The sequence below is a fragment of the Polypterus senegalus genome, chromosome 12 (genome assembly GCF_016835505.1).
Source record: "Polypterus senegalus isolate Bchr_013 chromosome 12, ASM1683550v1, whole genome shotgun sequence".
Classification (NCBI taxonomy): Eukaryota; Metazoa; Chordata; class Cladistia; order Polypteriformes; family Polypteridae; genus Polypterus; species Polypterus senegalus.
In genome coordinates, this window is record NC_053165.1 from 101,000,447 (window position 1) to 101,024,155 (window position 23,709).

At 40.1% G+C, this 23,709-nt stretch overlaps 1 long non-coding RNA gene across 2 annotated transcripts in view; it reads left to right on the top strand.

Annotated features, from left to right (window-relative positions):
* Window positions 1-23,709, top strand: part of LOC120541424 — a 102,551-nt gene that overhangs the window by 28,476 nt on the left and 50,366 nt on the right. The window lies entirely within an intron of this gene.

Sequence of the window (23,709 nt, forward strand, 5' to 3'; positions counted from 1 at the left end):
CAAGTGTATGGAGAATTCTCTGACGCCGGTTGGTTATGAAACCGTATCATCTGCAGTTGGTTCAGGTCCTTAGACGAGGGTATAAGACGCGTTGAGTCGAGTTTTCAACTTTCATCCAGTAAAATTTGGAGACCAATGAAGATTTTTGTCCCTTGATTATCTTCAGTGATGAGGCCTCGTTTTCACATTAATGGGAAGGTAAATCGTCATAATGTACGAATTTGGGGTGAAGAAAACCCTCATGCAGTTATCGAACATGAACGAGACTCCCCCCAACACTAACATTTTTGCGTGATTTCCAAGTCAAAGGTTTACGGGCCTTACTTTTTTGAAGGTACCACAGTAACAGGGGCTGTATACCTTCAAATGCTGCAACATTGGCTGTTTCCTCAATTGGAAGATCAAGAACCAGCCGATTTCATTTTTCAACAGGATGTGGCACCACCTCACTGGTCTCTTCCAGTGCAGCATTTCCTAAATGAGACCTATCCCCAACGTTGGATAGGAAGATCTGGGAATCAAGATTTGTCACTCCACCATTGGCCTCCAAGATCCCCAGATATCACCCCACATGAAGTTTTCCTTTGGGGATACATCAAAGGATTAGTGTTCCAACCACCAATGCCTACAACTTTGGACAAAATGAAGTTGAAGATAATGGCTGCCATTCAGAGCGTCAATCCCGATATGTTACAGAGAGTTTAGCAAGAATTTGAATACCGCCTCGATATTGTTACAGTTTCTCGTGGGGGGGCACATAGAACATTTACAGTATAGGAAATGTGGGAAACATATGAATATAACAGTTTGTGTATATGCTTGTATAATTCAATAAATATAGCTCTTTGAAACTCCAATATTCTTATTGGGACAACCTGTATGATCACAGTGTATAAAATACAATCAAATGATTCTTCCTAGAGGTGTCACTTAATTCCTGAGCATAGCATATACTGGTTATAAAGGTTATATGCCCTCAAGGGGAACTGGGCACACTGGGATCAGTGGTGTCAAATGCTGCACTCAAGTCTAAGAAAACAAGAACAGATATATAGCCTCTGTCTGCATTATCCCACAAGTCATTTACTACTTTTTTTATTTATTTATTTATTGTTGAAACATTTTATTGAATTTGTTAAAATCAAATAACATTCCATAAAAGCAAGTCCAATTTTACAAAACTAGGTTTGAATCAAATCAACCCCCACCCAAAGAGTGCTAGGCCAACAGAGTAAAACTTTAATACTCTTTAATAGTAGGAAAGTAAATAAATAAATGGAATATAACCCTAACCCTAATTTAAATGCTTATTCTAAAATGTTATTGATTAGTTCCTGCCAGGTTTTAAAAAAAAAGTTTTGAACAGATCCTCTAAGTGATTTTTTCCAATGTCAGATAATATCATCACATCAGTTACCCAATGACTTAAAAGAGGTGAATTAGGATTCTTCCAGTTGAGCAAGATAAATCTACGTGTCAATACTGAATTAAAGGCGATTACAATTTGTTTGTCCTTTTTCATGTTAAGCCCATCTGGAAGTCCACCAAACCCAGCTTGTCAAGAATAGAATATTTATTCAAGTTATCATTTAGCTGCATAATAACTGCCTTTTCTAGAATTTTACTTAAAAAGGCAGGTTAGATATTGGTCTAGAATTGTCAAAAACAAAAGAGTTGAGATTATTTTTTCATGAGCAGGGGTTTGACAACAGAAGTCTTAAGACAATCAGGGAAGACCCCTGTATCTAATGATGAGTTCATTATGTCAACTACACTATTAATTAGCACAACAGAGTCTTCTTTGAAAAAGCCTGGTATTGGGTCAAGGACACAGGTGGAGAGTTACAGTTGAGAAAGTATTCTGTGTATTTTAGATAGATCTATTCTGGTGAGATAATTTCACTCGCTTAAAATGGAATACTGTGGTTCAGTCGGTTTAACTTTGTGGGGTATGTACTATATTAATTCTAATGTCATTAATTTTGTGTTTAAAAAATGTAGCGAAAGCCTCACAAGTTTAGCTAGTAGTTTTTAGGAGGCACTCCATTGAGTGAGATGGGTTTAGAAGACGATCAGCAGTTGAGAATAAAATTCTTGGATCACCAGCTGTGGAAGTTCAGCTCGCGAACACAGACAGACACCAGATGTCCAAAAATACACACGTTTAATTCCCTTTTTAGCTTTGCAGCACCACACAATGCACTAAATCAGCTACAGTTAGCTCACAGTCCCTTCTTTCCTTTATTCTTCTCTCAAGTCTTCTGCTGCCTCTACTCCTCTTCTCGCAAGTTCACTTCCGGCACCACTTCCGGGTGTAGCAGAAGTGATACACTCCAAGGCTGGCAGTGGCCACGGGCCCCAACAGGGTTTAGCTTCTAAACTCTAATCCCATGGCCCTGATGCAAACCAGGGCAGCTGCTCTCTTGTGGCCCTGATGTGGTATTGTCCCTCTCCTGGTCATTTATAATTTTAGAGAAATTGGACTGCCTCTCAAGGCAGACTGCGTTGTTATTTTCAGTTATTTTAGCCTTTAGTATCTCATAATGGACTATCAATTTAGTTATTCTTCATTTACACTCAGCTTTCTGACATGTTCTCTTTAAATCAGACACTACTTGGGTTTCCCAGGATATAGTAGTGTTGGACGATTTCTTAACTATCTATTCAGGGGCGACTATGTCAGCTGCAGCTCTCACGACAGCATAAATATTTTCCACCTTGCTATTAACATTGTTAGCATTGTTGAGGTAACTAAAGTACAGAAAGTTTCAAATATTATCAAACTTTGAAGCTGCAGATGTATTAAAGTAACATTTTTTTAACAATATGCTTCTCATTAGTTGTAGTTATCAGTATTTCTACATTAAACAATATGAAAAGGTGGTCTGATATACCGATATCCAAAACCTGTCTCACTTCAACTTTTAATCATTTAAACTTTTAATCCTTGGAAACTTGTTAAGGGTAAAATTCGCACAAACATTAGGAAACCATGGACACTTAGAATAAGCTGCCAAATATCATGGTAGACAGTAAGACTTTAGGGACTTACAAAACAAGACCTTATGTTTTTTTAGAAGAATTAAGTGAATAGGACTGGCAAGCTTTGTTGGGCTGAATGGCCTATTCTCATCTAGATTGTTCTAATGTTCCAGTGTTCTCAGGGAGACCCTGCTAAGGTGTCTGTGGATAATAAGAAGAGACGGAGCCTTATGGAGAAGTCAGACATTGATAAAGCTCTTACAGCAAAAGGAAAGACTGCAGAAACAGACCGCTTACTTTTCCATCACCTTAGTAAATGAGTAGGCCTCTCTAGCAGTGTCTTAAATTGGTTTAAATCCTACCCGGCAGGTAGATAATTCTTTTTTAGTTGTGGTAATTATACTTTGATGGCACATGATATTCTATATGGTGTTCCACAAGGTTATATCCTGGGTCCGCTGCTCTTTTCGATCTACATGCTTCCGTTAGGTCAGATTATACGCATAACGTGAGCTACCATAGCTATGCTGATGACACGCAGCTGTATTTATCAATAGCACCTGACGACCCTGACACTCTTAATTCACTGACACAATGTCTCACTTGTGTTTCCGAATGGATGAAAAGTAATTTTCTCAAACTAAATAAAGAGAAAACAGAAATTTTAGTGATTGGCAATAATGGATATAATGAGGTTATTAGAAATAAACTTGATGCATTAGGATTAAAAGTCAAGACGGAGGTAAAGAATTTAAGGTTAACTGTTGACTCTGACCTGAATTTTAAATCTCATATTAATCAGACCACTAGGACAGTATTTTTTCACTTAAGAAATATAGCAAAAGTTAGACCTCTTATATCATTGAAAGATGCTGAGAAATTAGTTCACACTTTTGTTTTCAGTCGGCTAGATTACTGTAATGCACTCCTCTCAGGACGACCCAAATAAGACATAAATCATTTGCAACGACTGCAGAATGCAGCTGCTAGAATCCTAACTAGGAAAAGAAAATCCGAGCACATCTCTCCAGTTTTGATGTCACTACACTGGTTACCTGTGTCATTCAGAATTGACTTTAAAATACTGCTTATGGTTTACAAAGCCTTAAATAATCTCGCTCCATCTTATATTTTGGAATGTCTTACACCTTGCACTCCAAATCGTAACCTTAGATGTTCAATCTTTAGAATTCCAAGAGCTAAATTTGAAAGAAGTGGTGAGGTGGGCGGCCTTCTGCTGTTATGCACCTAAAATCTGGAATAGCAGACCAATAGGAATTTACCAGGCTGATACAGCAGAGCACTTTAAAACACTGCTGAAAACACATTACTTTAACATGGCTTTCTCATAACTTCATTTTAGTTTAATCCTGATGCTCTGTATATTCAATTAATTATCATAACTATTCATGGTGGCTCTAAAATCCATACTAACCCCTACTATCTCTTCTGGTCTCTTCCTGGTTTTCTGTGGTGGTGATCTGCGCCTCCACCACCTAATCAAAGCACCATGATGTTCCTACATTGATGGATTAAAGGCCAGAAGTCCACATGACCATCATCATCAAGTCCATGAGAACCCTAAAAACAATGAGGACGGATCATTTATGTTAGGTAGAATGCCCAGAGGGGGCTAGCCAGGTGGTCTCATGGTCTGGAACCCCTGCAGATTTTATTTTTTCTCCGGCGAGTTTTTTTTTTGTTTTGTTTTTTCTGTCCTTCCTGGCCATTGGACCTTACTTTTATTCTAAGTTAATGAGTTTTGTCTTATTTTAATTCTTGCTTTGTCTTTTTTTCTCTTTCTTCATCATGTAAATCACTTTGAGGTTCATTATTTGTATGAAAATGTGCTAAATAAATAAATGTTGTTGTTGTTGTTTTCAAACACAAGGACTTAAGAGTCTCTCCTTTGACAAAATCAATTAGTCCTGGTCAGTTTTTCTTGGGGAATCTCAGGTAGGTTCTTGGCATAGATCTGTTTGCAGAGTTGGTGAGTGAGTGAGAGCAGTTACTTTTGACCTGTGTGTACAGTGGGAGACATTGAATTGCTGTTGGTGGTGGATGAGGAAGAGGTCAGCAAGATCAGGTAGAAAAAACAGCATCAGGCTATTTAACAAATGATTATTTTAAAAAGCTGCCAACCACTTATGGTGATTGACCCTTTGAATATTGTGGGTTTTATTGAGTATGTAATTACCCTTCAGCCCCTGATGAAAACCCAGTTCCCCCTTACAAAATTTGTTCTGGTGCCATCCCTCCCTGAGAACAGAAGAAAGAAAAAGACAGAACTGCTTTTATTTGGCTCAATTTGTTCGCCATTGAGTTGGAGTCGGGTGGATGTGAACAAATCAGTAGCAGGTAGTCGAGTGAGCAACATGTGTGGGTGCTCATTAAAAGATTACTTTTCGTTTGTGTAACATAAGCAAGAAAGGAAGCTGCTTTCAAGCTGTTTATTTCTGAGTAGAAAGTAAAAGGCACACCCTGGGGTCTTTTCTTAAGTGTCAGAGGATATTAATGATGCAAAGGCAGAATTTTCAGCTACCAGGCAAAACAAAAGACCTAGGGGTGTAACATAGAATGGGAGTGAGTGTTTTTTTACGCCTGAGAAATGTGATATAGTGGCCATATATTGGGCTTAGTGTTCAGATGAGTAACAGACAAAACGTGCAAATAAAAAACAAGTATTTCTGGTTCAAAAATTCTACACAGTGTGCGCTTAAATTCAATGTCTTCCTTGTAATCCTTTAGTAAGATCCACTTGTATCATTTTTGTATTCCCTATACTGTTCAAATGTTACTGTGTGATGAAGTGTAGGACAAATAAGACCCACAGCACACTCTTGAAGTTACCATCATAATTCTAAAGCTGTTAGTCTTGGGGTGACTGCCGAGTGGTGGCCCTCTGCTTAAAGGATCTGGACTGGTAACTCAAAGGTTGTCGGTTCGAATCCTGGCAATGACAGGAGGAATGCTAGTCTGTTGGGCCCTTGAGCAAGGCCCTTAACCTGCAGTTGCTTCAGGGGCGCTGTACAAATAGCTGACCCTGCGTTCTGACCCTAAAACTCCTTGGGTCTCCGGAGAGTAAGCTGGGGTATGTGAAAAATGACAAATTTCTAATACAAGAAATTATGTTTGGCAAGTAAAGGATTAACGATTACTGAAAAAAATTTAAAGGTGCTCATTAGCATTGTGAATACTGACAAGAAATAATGAATGCCTTAGGTGACCTGAAGGTGACAGCCTGATTTAATGAAGATGGATCCCATGGACAATCATGGTAAAGACTTTCTCAGCTGTTAAAAAGCAAAAAAGATACAGGCACATTGGCACAATATGAGGGCATACAGGCTGAAGGTATTTTACAGTTTATTCAAATATTGCACCATTGGTCCTGAAAAGTATTGACATTAAAAGATCTTTTGTCATCCAAACATGCATTTCTTCAGTTTGCAGTGGAACAAAACAAAAAAACTGTGAAAAGGACTCTACTTCTTCTTTCGGCTGCTCAAGTTAGGGGTTACCACAGTGGATCACCTTTTTCCATATCTTCCTGTCCTCTATATCTTGCCCTGTCATACCCATCACCTGAATGTCCTCTTGACATCTAAAATGGTGGGGATAAAATTATTGGAACCCTTTACAAGTTATAAGAAATAATTGTCTTGTAATCCTTCAGGCAGACTAATGCATTTTAATGATTACTACAGGTGTCTTAAATCTTGTAATTGCTCATTCAGCCAGTTTAAACAAAGAAAAGAATTCGCTCAACTGTCTTGTGCCACACTGAACACTGGAGAAAAGAGATGCCTGAGGAGGCAAAACCATGCTACTGCTTTTGCAAATATCACCATCAAATTGAAGGCCCAGGCAGATGTAGCCAACATCCATGGAGGAAAATTGACCCAAGACTAAAAAGAAAGACTGTATAAATGGTGGAGAAAGAATAAGTAAAGCTTCAACACGGGTCCAAGCTGCCCTCAAAGTGTAACAGTTTCAAGCTGCACCACTCATTGCTGTCTGGTTAGAAACAGACGTCATGGTAGAAGACCTAGAAAGACCCCACTTCAATGAGAGAAACACAGAGAAGGTGTAGAGTTTGCTGCAATGCATGTTGACAAGCCAGAGTCCTTCTGACAGAATGCCCTTTGGACAGATGAAACAAAAAAGAGCTTTTCGGTAAATCACACCAACTTTGTGTTCAAAGTAAAAAAATAAAAAATAAAAAAATGATGTTTTCAAAGAAAAGAACACTATCTCTACCGCAAAACATGAAGGTGGCTCAGAGATGTGTCAGAAGGGGACCTTGTTTTTCAATTTCCTGCATAATCCAGTTACTGATTGTGTCATGGCTGTCTGCAGGATGTAAGTATTTGCTGTCTTGCAAAAGAGTTGCCATTTTGAAGTTTATGGCTTGTTGAGATTTACAAACAATACCACGTGTGATAACAGAGCTGCTGCTTCCTTGGAGGAGGCTGGATAATCCAGTTACTGATTGTGTCAGAATTGTTTGGGAAATGCAGATGTACCATTGTTTAATCTGATTGTCCAGAACTGATAATGGCAGGGACTGAAGGAGATTTAAGCTCTGGCCAGGAGAAGGCAAGAGAGAGGGACAGTCCACTGAGAGCACTGCCAAGACACTCGGACACAGCACAGAGGCTCGCAGGCTGACAAGGGTACGTGGCTGGCACGACGTGAGGCACAAGGACGGCAATACTCCCAGGGAGGAAGAGACAGCTCTACAAGGAGACGCCGGTTGTGGGTCAAGCGAGAAAGGGAAGCCGCATGAAAGGACCGAGCAAAGCTGGCAGACAAGAAATAAGGCGTGCCTTAGGTCACAGCAATACAAGGAGCCCAGAGTGGACAAAAAGGAACAGCGAAGAGACGCCAACAGGGATTCCACGATTCTCTTGGAAACGAGTGTCCGGTGAACAGAGTGCATCCGTGGACAGTTGAGCAATTAAGTGTTGGGGTAACACTGAGAACAAACAGGACTTTGCACCACTACAGGTTGTATCATCCAATTTATGTTTTTAATGGACTTTTAGAGTGTGGACTGTGGGCTTTCCTTTCTAAGATAAGAAATTTTCTTCATGATACTGTTAGATTTGGTTTATGTTCATTTACCTTTTTCATGTACTTATTATTGTCTAGTGTAATAGAAGTTACTGTTACTTCCTGAAATTGCTGTTGTGTCTTTCATTGTGTGTTTACTCACCGCCCAATTTAAGAAACCTCTGTGCTATCATTGGTAAATTTCAGGAGTTCCCAGTCTCTTAATAAAACTGGGTGGCGTAGTCGGATATTTGGATGGTGTCTAGTTAGATTACCAGAAAGTGTGACCTGACACCTGTTACAGATGTTTTGAGGTTGCTTTGCTGCAGGACACAATAAATTCAGAAGACATTTTGTGGTGAAGCGTACAGCCAAGTTTCAGAAAGCTGTATCTCAGTTGCAAGTCATGAGTCTTCCAGCTGGATAATGACCAGAAACAAACCTCAAAAAGCACCCAAGAATGAATGAGAGCAAAACATTGGGCTGTTCTGAAGAGTCCTTCTATAAGTCCTGATCGGAATCCCATTGAATATCTGTGGAAAGAGCTGAAAGTCACAGTTGGAAGGAGGTGCCCATCAATCATGAAAGAACTGAAGAAAAGCGGGCCAAACAACCAGTTCAGAAGAATAGAAATCTCACTAAGAGCCACAGGAAGTGCTTTGTGGCAGTTAGAGTCTCCAAAGGCTGAGCTACAAAATGTTAGGTTAAGGTTAAGGGTAGAATATTTTTGTTCACGCCATTGTCATTAAGGGCAGAGCGGTGGCTCTGAGGCTAGGGATGGGAAGGGGCTACTCTGTTGGGCCCTTGAGCCCTTAACCTGCCATTGCTTCGTCCCAGGTATGACGTTAATCTGCATCCAGCCCTAAAAGCAGGTCCTCCAACTTACTGGGAACATTCAGGGTTTTTTTAGTGGGATTGGCACTCCAGCTACTATCAAAAACCTCACATCGTCCAAGTGTGGGGCTGAGGTGTCACCCACTGCACTCAGGTCTCAATCCTGGTAGTTTGTTGTATGGTGGGTGCAGCAACGCACAATCAGTGCATGCTCCCAAACATTGTCATTGATTCAATTAAATCTCTTTAATGCATAAAAAAAATCCTTCAGCTAGACGAGACTTTTTTGCAAAGAGATTTTTTCAAGTCCCGCGAGATGAGACTTTTGCCTTGAGATTTTTTCAAGTCACACCCTCCTCTCAAACATTTTCAAACAAGACCTCAACTCTCATTCATGCGAATGCTTTTGTCAGACACACTTCCTGCACTCTCAGCTCTTACACATTTTAATGTTTTCCTCACTTTAAGTTTCCAATTAAAGAAGATATATTATGTCCAAATCATATTGAAGAATTTCATCATGAAGCACTGAGAAATGAGGAAGTCAAATGAATTAATGCCAAAAATGTTGATCAGGTTACACGGCAAATTGGTTAAATGCGTATCAATACACTATGCTGAAAAAGTTGGTAGTAACTGTGCGGAAGATGAAAACAACAATGTACACTATCCCAAAGAATATCTACAACCTACACAAATTACTGTAGAAAGAAGGATATATCCAAGAAAGGTAATGTAGTACATCTTCCGCAGATAACATTAGAAGACAAAGGAGATCTTGATATGCCATTCTTATTAAAACATTAACAGTTTCTCGTTAGAATAGCTTGTGCAAAGACAATTAACAAAAATCAGAGCCAAACATTCGAAAAAGTCGTTTTATTTAATAGAGAGAAAGAAACGAAATTCAGTCACTGGCAGTTATATGTTGCATTGATGTATACTGTACGTAATTATTTCCATGAAAATAAAGATCTATTTAAATTGTACATCCGCATCCCTATACATGAGCGGCAGCACAACAAGGAGGCTAGTGCAGGGTGCTGGCCCAGGGGTTGGCAGGCGAAGTGAGCAGGGGGCAAAGCCCCTTAGAGTATGATGGGTCATAAATCATAGGCAAAGGTTCTGTTCAATTAAATGTGATATAAGGAATTGCAGATACAAAATTATTTTGTCAGTTTCTGCTTATGTTAGACTAAAATGTGATTTTTTTAAGGGAAAGGGAACCAATATTTTCAGGCACTTCTGTAGACTTGCAGAGAAGAGAGTGAACCAGCAAGGTGGGCTCTGCTTTACAGCACGTTACACAGCATCTGTGCCAGTTTTATGTTTGCTGTTTTAAGTAGATGTGCAGCATTCATAATAGGAATTAAAGAAGGAGTCTTTAAAATGCTGTGCAATTATTAGCAGAACCTTTTTGAGTTTCAGAACAACTTGAACATGAAGTTGAACCTATAATATTCCCTCTACAATAATTAAAAAATAGTGCCTTTAACAAAGGACACATAAAAGAGGAATACAAAGTGAAAATTAAACCAAAGAATGGTTGTCTTTCTGATTGTTGCCTCTTTGCCCAGCCACTCCAGTACCACAAAAATGCTCTTCTGTGTTTGCCTTTTTCCATTACTTGATCCTAATCATTCTTCCACCTGCTATAAAATCTTTCTCCATTTCACTTCCCAGCTTTGGACTAAGTGGTGTCTGCTTTCTGGTGGCCTCTAAACCCATTGGGTCAGGATTGAACTTAGTTTTGTTAAACTTGACTATGGAATGTTACTTGCTTTTAATAAAGCCAATAAAAAATATTCTACAGATCACCAAGACATGTTGTTGTATTGTTACCCTGAAAACTCTGCATTCATGACTGTTTCTCTGTCACAGAAATGCCATAAATATAACTCTTGAAGCTCTTATCCTCTTGAAGCACAATAGATAGATAGATAGATAGATAGATAGATAGATAGATAGATAGATAGATAGATAGATAGATAGATAGATAGATAGATAGATAGATAGATAGATAGATAGATAGATAGATAGATAGATAGATAGATAGATAGATGAAGTAAATTCCACAGCAGTTACTTTATGTTGTTAGATTTAAGCACAGCATTTGACACCATTGAGCATTCTGTTTTCTTACAGAGGTTGGAAGATTACATTGGGCTCACAGGAACTGTGCTTGACTAATTTAGCTCTTATTTATCAAATCGTTAACAGTACTTGCAGAAATGTGTTGACACTGGTCTACTGCCAGGCTGCTCTCCTGCATATAGAAAAGTAATTTTAGAAAAAGGAGCATTATTAAAATCAACACAGACTCCACTATTGAAAACCCAGGAGGGGGTAGGTGGCCAGTTGGCCGAGGTCCATAGGACTATGACTTAGCTTTTGACTTTTTCTTTTACAGTTTTAATGTTCTTTGTTGTCAACTGGCCACAGTTCGTCAATTAATAAATGGACAGATATTGTCAGTTTTCATTTATGTTTAATCAGTTTCTATCTTGTTTTCTGTCTGTTTTAACAAATCTGCATGTATTCATGTACCAGTTCTTCTTCTTCTTCTTTTTCTTCTTCTTCTTCTTCTTCTTCCGGCTGCTCCCATTAGGGGTCGCTACAACAGATCATATTTTTCCATCTCTTTCTGCCCTCTACATCTTGATCTGTTACACCCATCACATGCATGTCCTCTCTCACCACATCCATAAACCTTCCCTTAGACCTTTCTCTTTTCCTCTTGCCTGGCAGCTCTATCCTTAGCATCTGTTTCCCAATATACTCAGCATCTCCTCTCTCTCCAAACCAATGCAATTTCACCTCTCTAGTTTTGTCTCCCAACCGTTCAACTTGAGCTGACCCTCTAATGTACTCATTTCTAATCCTGTCCATCCTCGTCACCCCCAATGCAAATCTTAACATTTTTAACTCTTCTACCTCCAGCTCTGTCTCCTACTCTATGGTCAGTGTCACCATTTCCAACCCATATAACATAGCTGGTCTCACTACCGTCCTATAGACCTTCCCTTTCACTCTTGCTGATACCCCTCTGTCACAGATTACTCCTGACACTCTTCTCCACCCACTCCACCCTGCCTGCACTCTCTTCTTCACCTCTCTTCCACAAGCCCCATTACTCTGTGTTGTTGATCCCAAGTATTTAAACTCATCCACCTTCGCCAGCTCTACTCCCTGCATCCTCACCATTTCACTGACCTCCTGTTCTTTTACACACATGTATCCTGTCTTGTTCCTACTGACCTTCATTCTTGTCCTCTCCAGAGCATTTCTCCACCTCTCTAGGGTCTCCTCAACCTGCTCCCTACTCTCACTACAGATCATAATGTCTTCAGCAAACATCATAGTTCATGGGGACTCATGTCTAATCTGTCAACCTGTCCATCATGATACTTTATTAATTCCCAAGGGGAAATTCACATACTCCAGCAGCAGCATATTGATAAAAACAATATTAATTAAAGAGTGATAAAAACGCAATGCAATCTCAATCACAATCTCACCTTCACAGCCCAATTCAACTGCCTGCTTAGTCCACAAGTCCTGTCTCCTTCATTAATGTCTGAGTAAGTATGATTTCTGGGACATTAAAACATATTTTGTTTTTGAAAGGACTCCAGTGATCTTGGCCTACCCAATGAAGGAACCTTTCTCATGTAGTGTATTGGTTTCAAAAAACCTCTTTTCAGATTCTGGTGGCATATATTATCTGTGGATTTCAATGTTTGGTATATACAGCACTCTGAGCCAATCCACTATGAAGAGTGCAAAAGTTAAAATAATGTATTCATCCTTCATATTGATTTCTTGATCTTTCTAAATATAAAAAAATGAATGTGCACTTATGCTGGCATAGGATCTAACTTCTAGCATTGTCTGCTATCCACTCTCATACACTTATCCAATCAATATCATGAATTAAAACAGTAGGACAAAACCCCAGGCTCGGATAAGGTAGTCAAGTTCAGACTGGCATGACACTTTACAACACTCCTTACAGTAGCTGGGGAACTTCTGTGGCAAAAACTCAACCACACTTCAAACACTTAAACACAACTTGAATGATATATCATCAGGCTCATTTGAAAAAAAATCTGCTTTAAGGTGTGTTTATATTTTGGCAGTAGCATGCATGTACACATCTGCATTGTCTTCTTCAAAAGGAAGCTCTTAGCTCATAACTAAAGAATTTGAATTTGTCTTGAATACACGCAACGGACATAAGTGCTCAGCCCTGTTCTTTTAAGTCGGCTCCGCCAATCAGTGGCATACAAGCTGGAGGTGTGTGTGATGTCAAAAGGCTAGGACTGATACCATCAGGTTAAGTGTTTTCATTGGATTGGAAGACTGATGAGATTTTTTGCCTGAAGGGTTACGTTTTGAACATTCTGTTTAAGATTTTTTTTTTACTAAAAACAAAGCAGAAATGCTGAACATTTTCTAAATGTTAAACAAAAGTGGCCAAAATAACAATTCTAATGGCATGTTACTTCCACCCTACCACATGGGTCAGTTGTCTTTTTCCTGTTTCTGAAATATTGCTAAAGATTACTGGGGACCATTTGCAAAATAATACTGCACCCTAAAAAAACTAACTCAAGCAATTAGAAAGAAAACCCCCAAAGTGAAAAACAAACAGAACAAGTAGAACAGGAAACAAAATATGCTTTTAAAAGAAATCTGATGAAATTAAAGCTATTGATGATGAAGGCTGAAAAAGAAATTATAATTCAGATGTCATTCTCATTTAATGGTTAGTGGGACAATTATACTTCAAGAGAGTAAAAGTAAAAATGAAACAGAGTGTGAAATAAAATAAAGAAACTGATATCCCAAAAGTAGGCCACAAAGAGAAACGCTCTCATTATTTAGCTTGAGACAAAAGATTAGTGTTCGTTTTTAGGAATAAACATGTTCAATAAACAAGTTCAATTTATGTTACATTCCTCCATTACTTTTTCCTCATAGTGGAAGTCTTAAAATTAAAATCATATACATTATATACTGTATATACATATATATACATTGTGGCCACTAGCGGGCACTTCTGCTGCCCAAACCCCGGAACAGACAGATGCGGACGCAAGTTCAGCACACACGGTTTTAGTTTTTCTTTTTCTTCCCTGTGGGAAACGCCTTTCCCCGTTTCCCACCTGTACAACACAGTTCAAACACAAGCACAAAACACACTCTACTTCTTCTTCTTCCTTTCTTTCTCTCTTTCTCTTTGCCTCCACTACTCCTCCAGCAACCGTTCTCCACCTCCTCCTGACCCTAGCTCCTGGAATCTCTCCGGATATCCAATGACCTTCTTCTGGCTGCACTGGCTGGGGCAGAAGTGCTGCCACACAGGGCTCAACAGTTTCTGCAGTGTCCCCTGACAGCACCCACGCAACCCAGCAGGGCTACTCCGAAATTTCCAAGGAGCCCTGTGGGAGTCTGTGACACAGCTGCCACCCAGGGAGGGGGGGCACCACCTAGTGCTCCAGGCGAGGCTATGGTCTGAATAAGCTCCCTCTCCCCCCCAATCCTTCCATTGTCAAGAATATATATATATATATATATATATATATATATATATATATATATATATATATATATATATATATATATATATATATAGTGAACTTGAACCAGGACACAGGCAGACAGACATCTTAAATTCACCACACACTCGTTTATTTACAATATTTACAAGCAGTCCTGCGCTCAACTTCCCAGTGCCTCTTGCACCGATTCCCCAAGTCCAGGCCTTACAATGCCTCTCTTTCTCCTCAGGCCTTACAATGCCTCTCTCTCTTCTGGCCGCCTCCAGTCCTCCCGCTAGCTCCGTCCTCTTCCACCCGACTTCCGCTCTAGACTGAAGGGAGGCGGCCCCTTATATACTGCTCCCGGATGAGCACCAGGTGTTTCCGGCATTCCCTCCTTGGCCACGCCCCAGCGTGGCGAAAGTGCCGGCTGTCCTCCCGGCAGCTCTCCAGGCGCCACAATAAGTCTTCCCCCCAGCACTTCCTGGTGTGGTGGAAGTGCTGGGCTCCAGGATTCCTCAGGCTCCAGTGCCGCCTGGCCCCAATACAACCAGGGCGATCGCCCCCTTGCGGTCTGGAGGAGGCACAAGCCCTCCTCTGGTCTTCCTGGGCGTCCCGGCCGGGCTCCATCCCCGGCCAGGGACCACACGGGATAAACCGGCATCGGGGCCCCCAACATAAACAGGACGGACGCCCCCTCGCGGTCTGGAGGAGGCACAAGCCCTCCTCTCGTCCTCCTGGGACCACAATATATATATATATATATATATTTGCAGCTGAAGATCCACAAAGGGAGAAAATGAATCACGTATCATAAAGTAGATTTTATTCCTGCCAGGGACCTTCATCAGAGGATAAAAACTATTTTATGATACGTGGTTCATTTTCTCCCTTTGTGGATCTCCAGCTGCAAATATGCACAGACCTTCTTTTCTATATATATATATATATACTGTATGTATATATATATATATATTGTAAAAGGAAGCAACTCGACACACATAGAAAAAGGTTTGGGGCAGCCACCCGTATAATATTCCTAGCTGCAAAGCATTCTTTTAAGTTCAGATAATGATGATGACAGTACAGAGTCCAAAACAGAACTGGTGTAGGTTTGAAAAGATGGCAGTTTTAAATGGTCAGAGAGGAAGTGATGTATGTTGACTGGAAGTGATGTTTCTCTGACATCAGCCTGGGTGCTGGGACCGGAAGTATCAATCTTCTGGGCGTCAGAACTGGAAGTGATGTCGTTCTAGGCGCCGGAACTGGAAGTGACGTTCTTGATTCAGATAGGTTTTCCCGCGGCTGGTCTGTAGAGATAGCAGAAGAAGGTTTAATGCACCCCGCCCTTCCTCCTATTCTCACGTGTGTGACTATATATATATATATATATATCCCGGGTCCTCCCTGGATGGAGTGTGCATGTTCTCCCCATGTCTGCGTGGGTTTCCTCCGGGTACTCTGGTTTCCTCCCACAGTCCAAAGACATGGAGGTTAGGTGCACTGGTGATTCAAAAATGTGTTTGGGTGGGTGTGTGTGTGTGCTGTGGTGGGCTAGCGCCCAGCCTGGGGTTTGTTTCCTGCCTTGTGTTCTGTGTTGGCTGGGATTGGCTCCTGTGACCCTGTAATTAGGATATAGTGGGTTGGATAATGGATGTATACTCTTCTATATAATGCAGTAAATATTGTATATATATATATAAACTGTTGTAATTTCTATGTGGTGCGACCAAGATGTATACACTCTGCAATGTACACTTTAATAACATCTGAAATGTTTGGTTTGTAATTCTAAACTGTGAATAAACTGTGCAGTAAAGCAAGCAAAAAAGTGTCTTTGTCCTAAACATTAATAATAATAATAATAATTCTTTGCATTTCATTATGGAGGACACTGTATATATACTATAAAATAAAACATCAAGGTCTGTTTTTCCAGTCCCAAAGAGCAACCTGATTGGTCACTTTGGCTTTGGTGATACAAGTGCAAGTGTGAGATGCACAAAGGAGCATCCTGAAAGATGGAAAGTTTAAAATCAGACAGGAGACAAAAGAGGCACCTGGAATGAATAATGACAGAGTCTGAGAAGTAGACTTTACAGGAACATGCTCAAAAAAGGGAGCTCCAGTCAAGAAAGGTTCAGATACACACAAACAGAAAGGAAAGGTGCTGAAAGTTCATGTCGGGCAAGAGATAGCAAATATTTTATATAAATTTGAACTATTTTAATCACTTTGAGTCAGGTGGCAATGGTCTTTTGGTGGAGGAAGGAGGATTGTGTATAGTATATTTTGCTTGTCATTGTATGAAGAAGATATTTTGTCAAATAGAAATTCTTAATATGAACCTAGAAGAGTGGGTATTACTGTGTCAGTGGGATTATTGATAGCCCCTAGTAGTTACTATATATATAGTAATTTAGCTGTAGCATCGCGATTCATCGTGCACATTCCTGATTTTGAAGGCAGTCTCTCAATCTGCATCCAGCTCTGCATGTAGGCCCTCCAACCTGCAGGGATGGCAGAATTGGCACTCCAGCCACCATAAAAAACCTTACACTGTTGCATTCCATCTGAACTAGTGTGGCACTGAGGTATCACCCGTTTCATGGCTGCACTCCGGTCCAAATCTGGATCCTGAGTTGGTTTGTCATGTGGTGGGTGTATCAGTGTACCAGTATCAGTGTGTGCTCCTAACCTCTCCTCCTCTCTTTCTCAGAATCAGAGTCCAGACTGCTGTCTTATAACATGTATTTGTATGTGATATTTCTTGCTTTCTTACTTGACATTGATTTTATTTAGTACTATGAAGGGATGAGAATTGCTAAGAACCACATTATAAAATATTATCTTGATCCTTGGATCACAATAGGATTAAATTGCAATTTCATGTTCTAAAATATTTGGTTTTGCAATTCAATTCTGCAATCGAGTGTTCTTGTTTTATCTGACTGAAGTTAAAGTTCAACAGTTCAAGTCATATCCCTATAGACAAACATGCAAGTGTTAATTAAGACTAATACACGCATCGGCATACTGCTTAAATTTAGCTCTGGGTGAGTTCTTGTGTGTCATATTAGGGCTGTCACCTAACAACTGAGATTAGAATGTATCATATTTAAACATTAAGATTAAATTATGTGCAAATGTGCTTTTAAAATTGTTGGGCTACATAAATGTAGGTCCATGTAGATCATGAAAGATCTCTAAACTGTTGAAGACCCAAGCAATCATTGATAAGCCATATTCAATTCTCAAATACTGATAAATGCTCCATGCTCATTAAGAATTTGGAATAAATATCCTCAGATGCCTCACATCTATTTACTTTTGTTTTTATTTTAAGGACATTGGCCGTCTTTTCTTGTGACAGAGCTCTCAACGTGCCATGTAGACCTTGTAGAACACTGAAGCCAAATACGATATGCTATTTCAGACTACATTTCTTCCTCCACTTTCTTTTTGATTACTTCATTTGGTGAATTCTAAATTAGTGTAACTTCACCATCACATACGCGTGTCAAGTCAGCAGGAACTGAAGAGACAGCTTCTTTCTGCTAAGGATGGACAACAGAGAGAAAAAAATATTTCACAAAAGACCTTGAGATCGGAGAGACAAATTAAAGTTCAACCAAATACTTTAGGTTGTCCTACCCTGGCAACTGCCATAGTAACAGTAAACAGAGACCAACACAAAATGGCAGCATTGAGAAAATGAAAAATATTAATCTTGTTAAAAATGAAAGTGAAAGAAAAAACTAATACATTTGCATTAATTAAACTTCAAACCTTTAATAAAAACTAATATTGGTTAAAATAAAGAAAATACTACCAGAGGGGAAAAAATTAACAATTTTAGACTGATCATAACAAGCCCTTGTTTATAGTGTACTGGAGTACTTGCTTTTATAATGAAAATATTCATAACTTTTATGTTTCATATTAAGCTCTTTATTTATAACAGGAAAGTTGTGAAGGACTTAATCTTGTGGTGCTGAGACAACAACACAACAAAAGAGCTGGTGGTAGACTTCCAGATAGACATATGAGTGCCGACAAACCCGCTAACTGGTTTTCGACAAATCGCCACGACAAAATCGCGAGAGAGGCAAAGAGAGTGGGACGCGTACTTGCGCATTATGTACACATTATGTGCTAGGTTATAACTGTTATAACTGCGGATGGCATGCCGCAAACAAATAACTCAGTCGAGGGTTGGCATAACGCATACAAAGCGGAATTACCAGCAGTCAGGCAGCCAGCAAGTCTAAATACGCTCAACTATTGGGGCGTCTTGCTGCAATTCTTCCTACATATGCAGGGCGTGATCTTAAGGACTATCTGCGTGCCGTGTCTCATAATATTGACTTCTAAAATAAACATTATTATATATGCTTTAAACTAGTAATTCATATTTAATGAAACTTTCGCGATTTTGTCGGCGTAATTTTGTCTGCGTGATTTTGACGCCGCGTTTTAATCGCCGCTATTTTGTCGGCGCTCATATGTCTATAGTACAAATGGACACAACTGCATTTAAAGGCTACATCTGAAGCTGTTACTTTGAGACCAAGCATGTCAAAAAATACCTATAATATAATATATCTGACGAGGAGAAGGTGAGGACTGCAGAGGAATTGTTAACTAAAATGCAAAAATAACAAAGTCTTTTTACAAAGCATCATACAGCAACAGTAAGAAACAGCTATATATTAGCTATGAAATTGCCAAAAGAAGCAAACCGTTTTCTGATTGAGAATTTGTTAAAGAGTGCTTATTGGATTTGGTGGCAATCCTCTGCCCAGAGAAGAAGGCTGCGTTTGAACATCTGCCCTTCTCACGGTGAACGGTTACAAGACGGACTGAGGACTGAAGAGCTGAAACGCATGGTGGAAAATGTCAGCTTCTTCTCCTTGGCCTTGGATAAGAGCTGTGATGGTCATGACACAGCAGAACTGCTGATTTGTTGTGAAAGGAATAATGAAAGACCCAACAGCTGGTAAAGACTTATTTACATGCAAAAATTTAGGACTACAAAGGTTAGACGTTAGTTGGTGTGAAAAGATGGCTCTCCTAATTGTACAGATAAAAATGTTGGACTTTTAAAAAGGATGCAGGGAAAAGAGGCTGAGACTAATTCAGCCCAAAAACTCCTTGTATTATACTGTAACATTGTATTATTCACCAAGAAGTGCTGAAAATTAATGATGTGGTTGATCTCATAATAAATACTGTAAAATTCATCAGGGCCTGGGCATTAAATCACAGACAGTTTGTTACAGTGTTGGAGGAGCATGAGGCTGGTCACACTGATCTGGGCTACCACACACCTGCCCCGTGGCTAAGCTTGGGCACAATGCTTAAACAGGCCTGGGATCTGAAATCAGAGATTCAAGAGTTTTGTCAATCTATCAGATTACCTATCAGATTCAGCATTTGCTGTTGATGTGACTACACTTATGAATGAACTGAATACAAAATTGCAAGGCAAATGCCTCTTTGCACATGATATGCACAGCCTAGTCAAGGCCTTCATGAGGAAGCCGCTGTTTCTCTCACAAGACATACAGGAAGGATACATTGATAAAGGGAGGAACCTGTCTGCTGATCAGCTTAACAGATATACAGCCATGTTCTGGTGAGTTTTCCAGGCACTTTAAAGACTTCAAAGTGCCCTCAGTGAGGTTCAACTTGAACTTATAGATTGACGCATATCTGGCATAAAACTTCAAATCAGTAGAGCACTTCATAGTAGCCAGTGTGTTGTTCTATGCTAACAGTCCCCTGGAGAAGCAACTTGAGCTCAAAAGAGGCACAAATACCTGAATAAACATATCAAGAAAGCCTGTTCCACAACTCTGGACACACTGGAGGCGGCTGAAGAAAAAAGGATAGAGGCAAAATCATGAAAAATCCCCTCCATCTTCTCCAGGAGGCGCTCTGTTGGAGCACTTTTACCCACAGGCTCATTTCACCACCGTGTGCTAAGAAGTGCCTCTTGGGGTCTTTTCTGCCCACTTCTATCAAGCAATTCAATGCTTCCACCTGATGTACTTACTAGGTTTTTTTGTGATTGATTGATTGGTCGTATTATCTGTCCCATGAGCCCTAATCCTTGTTTATTATGTTTCTGCTATTGTATGCATTTGAATTTCCTCTTGGGATTAATATATTTTATCCAATCTAACCTAATTCTTGTAATATTGTGAAAGCCAGAGTGAACTAGATCACTAAACTTTATTGTGGACAAATATATGTCAAGCATTAGGCGTTGGACTCTTGGCAGCAGTGTGAACATTCTCAGGATGCCATCTATTAGAATGAATTTTGCTATGTGTGTATCAAAATGCATTGCTTTTACAATTCCACAGATGGTGCACTCTAAAAGTTAGCATCTTGGACTTTGAGCCCTGAATACCTTTTCTTTCCTGGAATGATATATATGCAACATATTTTCTATACCCTCTTTTTGGCATCCATGCCCAGTCAAAGTTAACAAAGTATCAGAAACCAAAGGACACTGATCAGCCAAATTTATTTGGAAAGGCTTTCCCTCCTAAGTATCAGCAGCTGAGAGAAGATATCTTGTTCCATTTCTCAGAAGTGAAGGGTGTTGCCCCAGGCACAGCTTTAGTGGAAGTATGTGTTGTTCAGGTTGACTGTGGGTGAGCTTCATACAGCCTTGTGCTCATAGTGCTTAAACCTCTTCTAGCATTTAAATCTTGTACAGCTCTGTCCATTAAGCTGAGGAGGAGCTGTTTACAATTATAATAATTTCAATCACATCTAACTTGCTAGAGACTTGTTTTCCTGACTCACTACTGGTGTCCTTCCTATGCCCAAGGTGCAGCCTTACCAGCCCCATCCAGGTAAGGCAAGCCTGTCCAAAGTGGTGAAGTACCTGAATGTACTTTTGAAAGGAAATTTGCAAAACAAAAAGCAATTTGCAAAACAAAAACATCACATGTACACTTTGTAAGCCAAGCCCTATAAAATTGGTAACCTTTAAGCCATATTGAAGTGGCAACACCAGCCAGCCAGTGCCAGATTAAGGCATAAGCTAAACAAGCTACAGCTTAGAACATCACCAAATTTCAGAATTTTTTTGACTTTTAAAATTTTATGAGGATTTTATGTGTACAGTAGTTTTTCAATACTGTGATAGATGGCCAGGGGCCTTGCCCCACCAGAAGACCTGGAGAAGCAGGGGACTGGGAGAAGGGCAATTCCCATGCAAGATGGCAACCCTCCGGGATTGCATGGGAACCACAGAGCTGGGAAGCTCAACCCTGTGGGAACACGTGACCACCGCCAGAGGGCGCCTGGATGGTTCCAGAGCCATGGACTGCAGGACTTCGCCACACCAGGAGGTGCTGCAGGAAGGTCATCAGGAAGCACATCCGGGTGCATTATAAAAGGGGCCGCCTCACTCCACTCAAGGAGCTGGAGTCGGGTGGCAGAGGACAGAGCTTGCGAGAGAGGAATGGAGGTGGCAAAGGAAAAGAAAGGAAAAGGAAAAGAAAGGATTGAGCAGTGAGTTGTTTATTGGTGATTTGTGCATTCTGTATTGGAAAAGGCAGCAAAGAAAATTTAAGTGTGTGTTTTGGACATTCTGAGTCCGTCTCTGCCTGTTTTCCAGGCGTCTTTCACAATACATAACCAATAAATACATTCTTTTAAAAATAATTTGTATTTTTTACTTTAAGTACCTTGCTATTGAATAATTAAAGATATATATATATATATATGTATATATATATATATATAAAAATTTTGTGGTGACCCAAGGCTCTGCTTTGGTGTGCACCTTTGTGAGACCTTTTGGTGGAACTCTTTAACAAGGGGCCTCCGAGCTTTTTATGCTTAGGGCCTCATCAAGTCTAAATCTGTCACAGCACACAACAGCCAGCCTTCATTCCCAGCACAATCCACTATATGAATTTTTTACTCAACATGTTGGGCACAGATAATAATGGCTCTCTGAGTTAGATGTAGGATCAGATAATCCAGTGAGAGTAAAAACAAACAAAAAAAGAATAGATTATATTTTTCTGTTCACTTGGATCACAACACAAAGCATCGTTACTGTATTTTTGTTTCCTCATGTATGGTCTCAAAAATCAGGGAAGATCCAGCATCATAATGACTGATAGCAATCAAGAGAAAAATAGTGAGCTGTTCAAAAATCACATTCTGACTAAAAATTCAGTCCTGGGCACCCCATGTGGCTGCAGGTTTTGTGCCAGCCAATTTGTCCATCGATGGATCATTTTACCTCAAATTGATCTCATTTAATTATCTGATCTAATGTCTCTTCTCTTATTCTGCATTCAGAAAAGCACAGCAGCTAGTGTGATTTTTACATTTTGGATATTTAGAAACATTTGTATTTTTGCTTTAAAATGTAAGTCTCTTTCGATGCTCCCTTGTTTGACTTTTTTTTTTTGCATAGTGTGAAAGGCAAATAAGGAAGCAGAGAACCAAAGAAAAGTTGGGGTGTCAACCGGGTCCCTCCATTTACCACCAATGTCCAGAAAAGTGAACAAAAATGAGTGTGTGGTGGCGCAACAGAAAACTGGTGTAAAATCTGCCTCTTCAGCCTCAGCAGCTTCTCTAAACTCTTGGCTCTTTTGAGCCGGTCTTGGTCTGGGAGCTCGCACATGTGGGACATAGTTCCTCTGACTGACAGAAACCCTTGGATTTATACCGACTGGGGTGCCCTTCTTGAGTGGCATCTTGGAGTTAAGGAGGGGAAAAGAGGTGGTATTGTTAGTGTTGGCGCCCCCGCTTGTCCCGGCAGGTTATTGCATACCTTCTCTGAGCATGGATGGTGATCCTCAGATGTCCATGCATGACTATAGTCAATGACAATTAACAATAAGCAGATCAAACCCCCAGGCAAATGACACTGAGTGCTAAAAGACTGCATCTACTCTAGTGTCAGGCCCCCTAACATCCTCAGTAGTAAATGATGGATTAATTATCCAGAACAGCAGAATGAAAATCATGATAATGATAAAAATCTTAAAATCAAAGTTAAAAAATTCTCCATGTAACATATTGTCATGCATGTGCATCAGAGGATCGCCTTCTGCGGTACCACTTCAAGACGAGAGAGGGCACAGTGTTGTCTCTTTTTTCCCTCACAACCTTGAGGAACAACCTTTGAAGGGCAACAAAGCCAAAGAAGCCCTCCACACCCCCCCACCCTCCCCTTCTGGTTTGGACAGTATAAAAATGGGATACCTCAAGGAGATTGCGTCTCAGTTCAGCTCTGACAATCCATAAAGAAGGT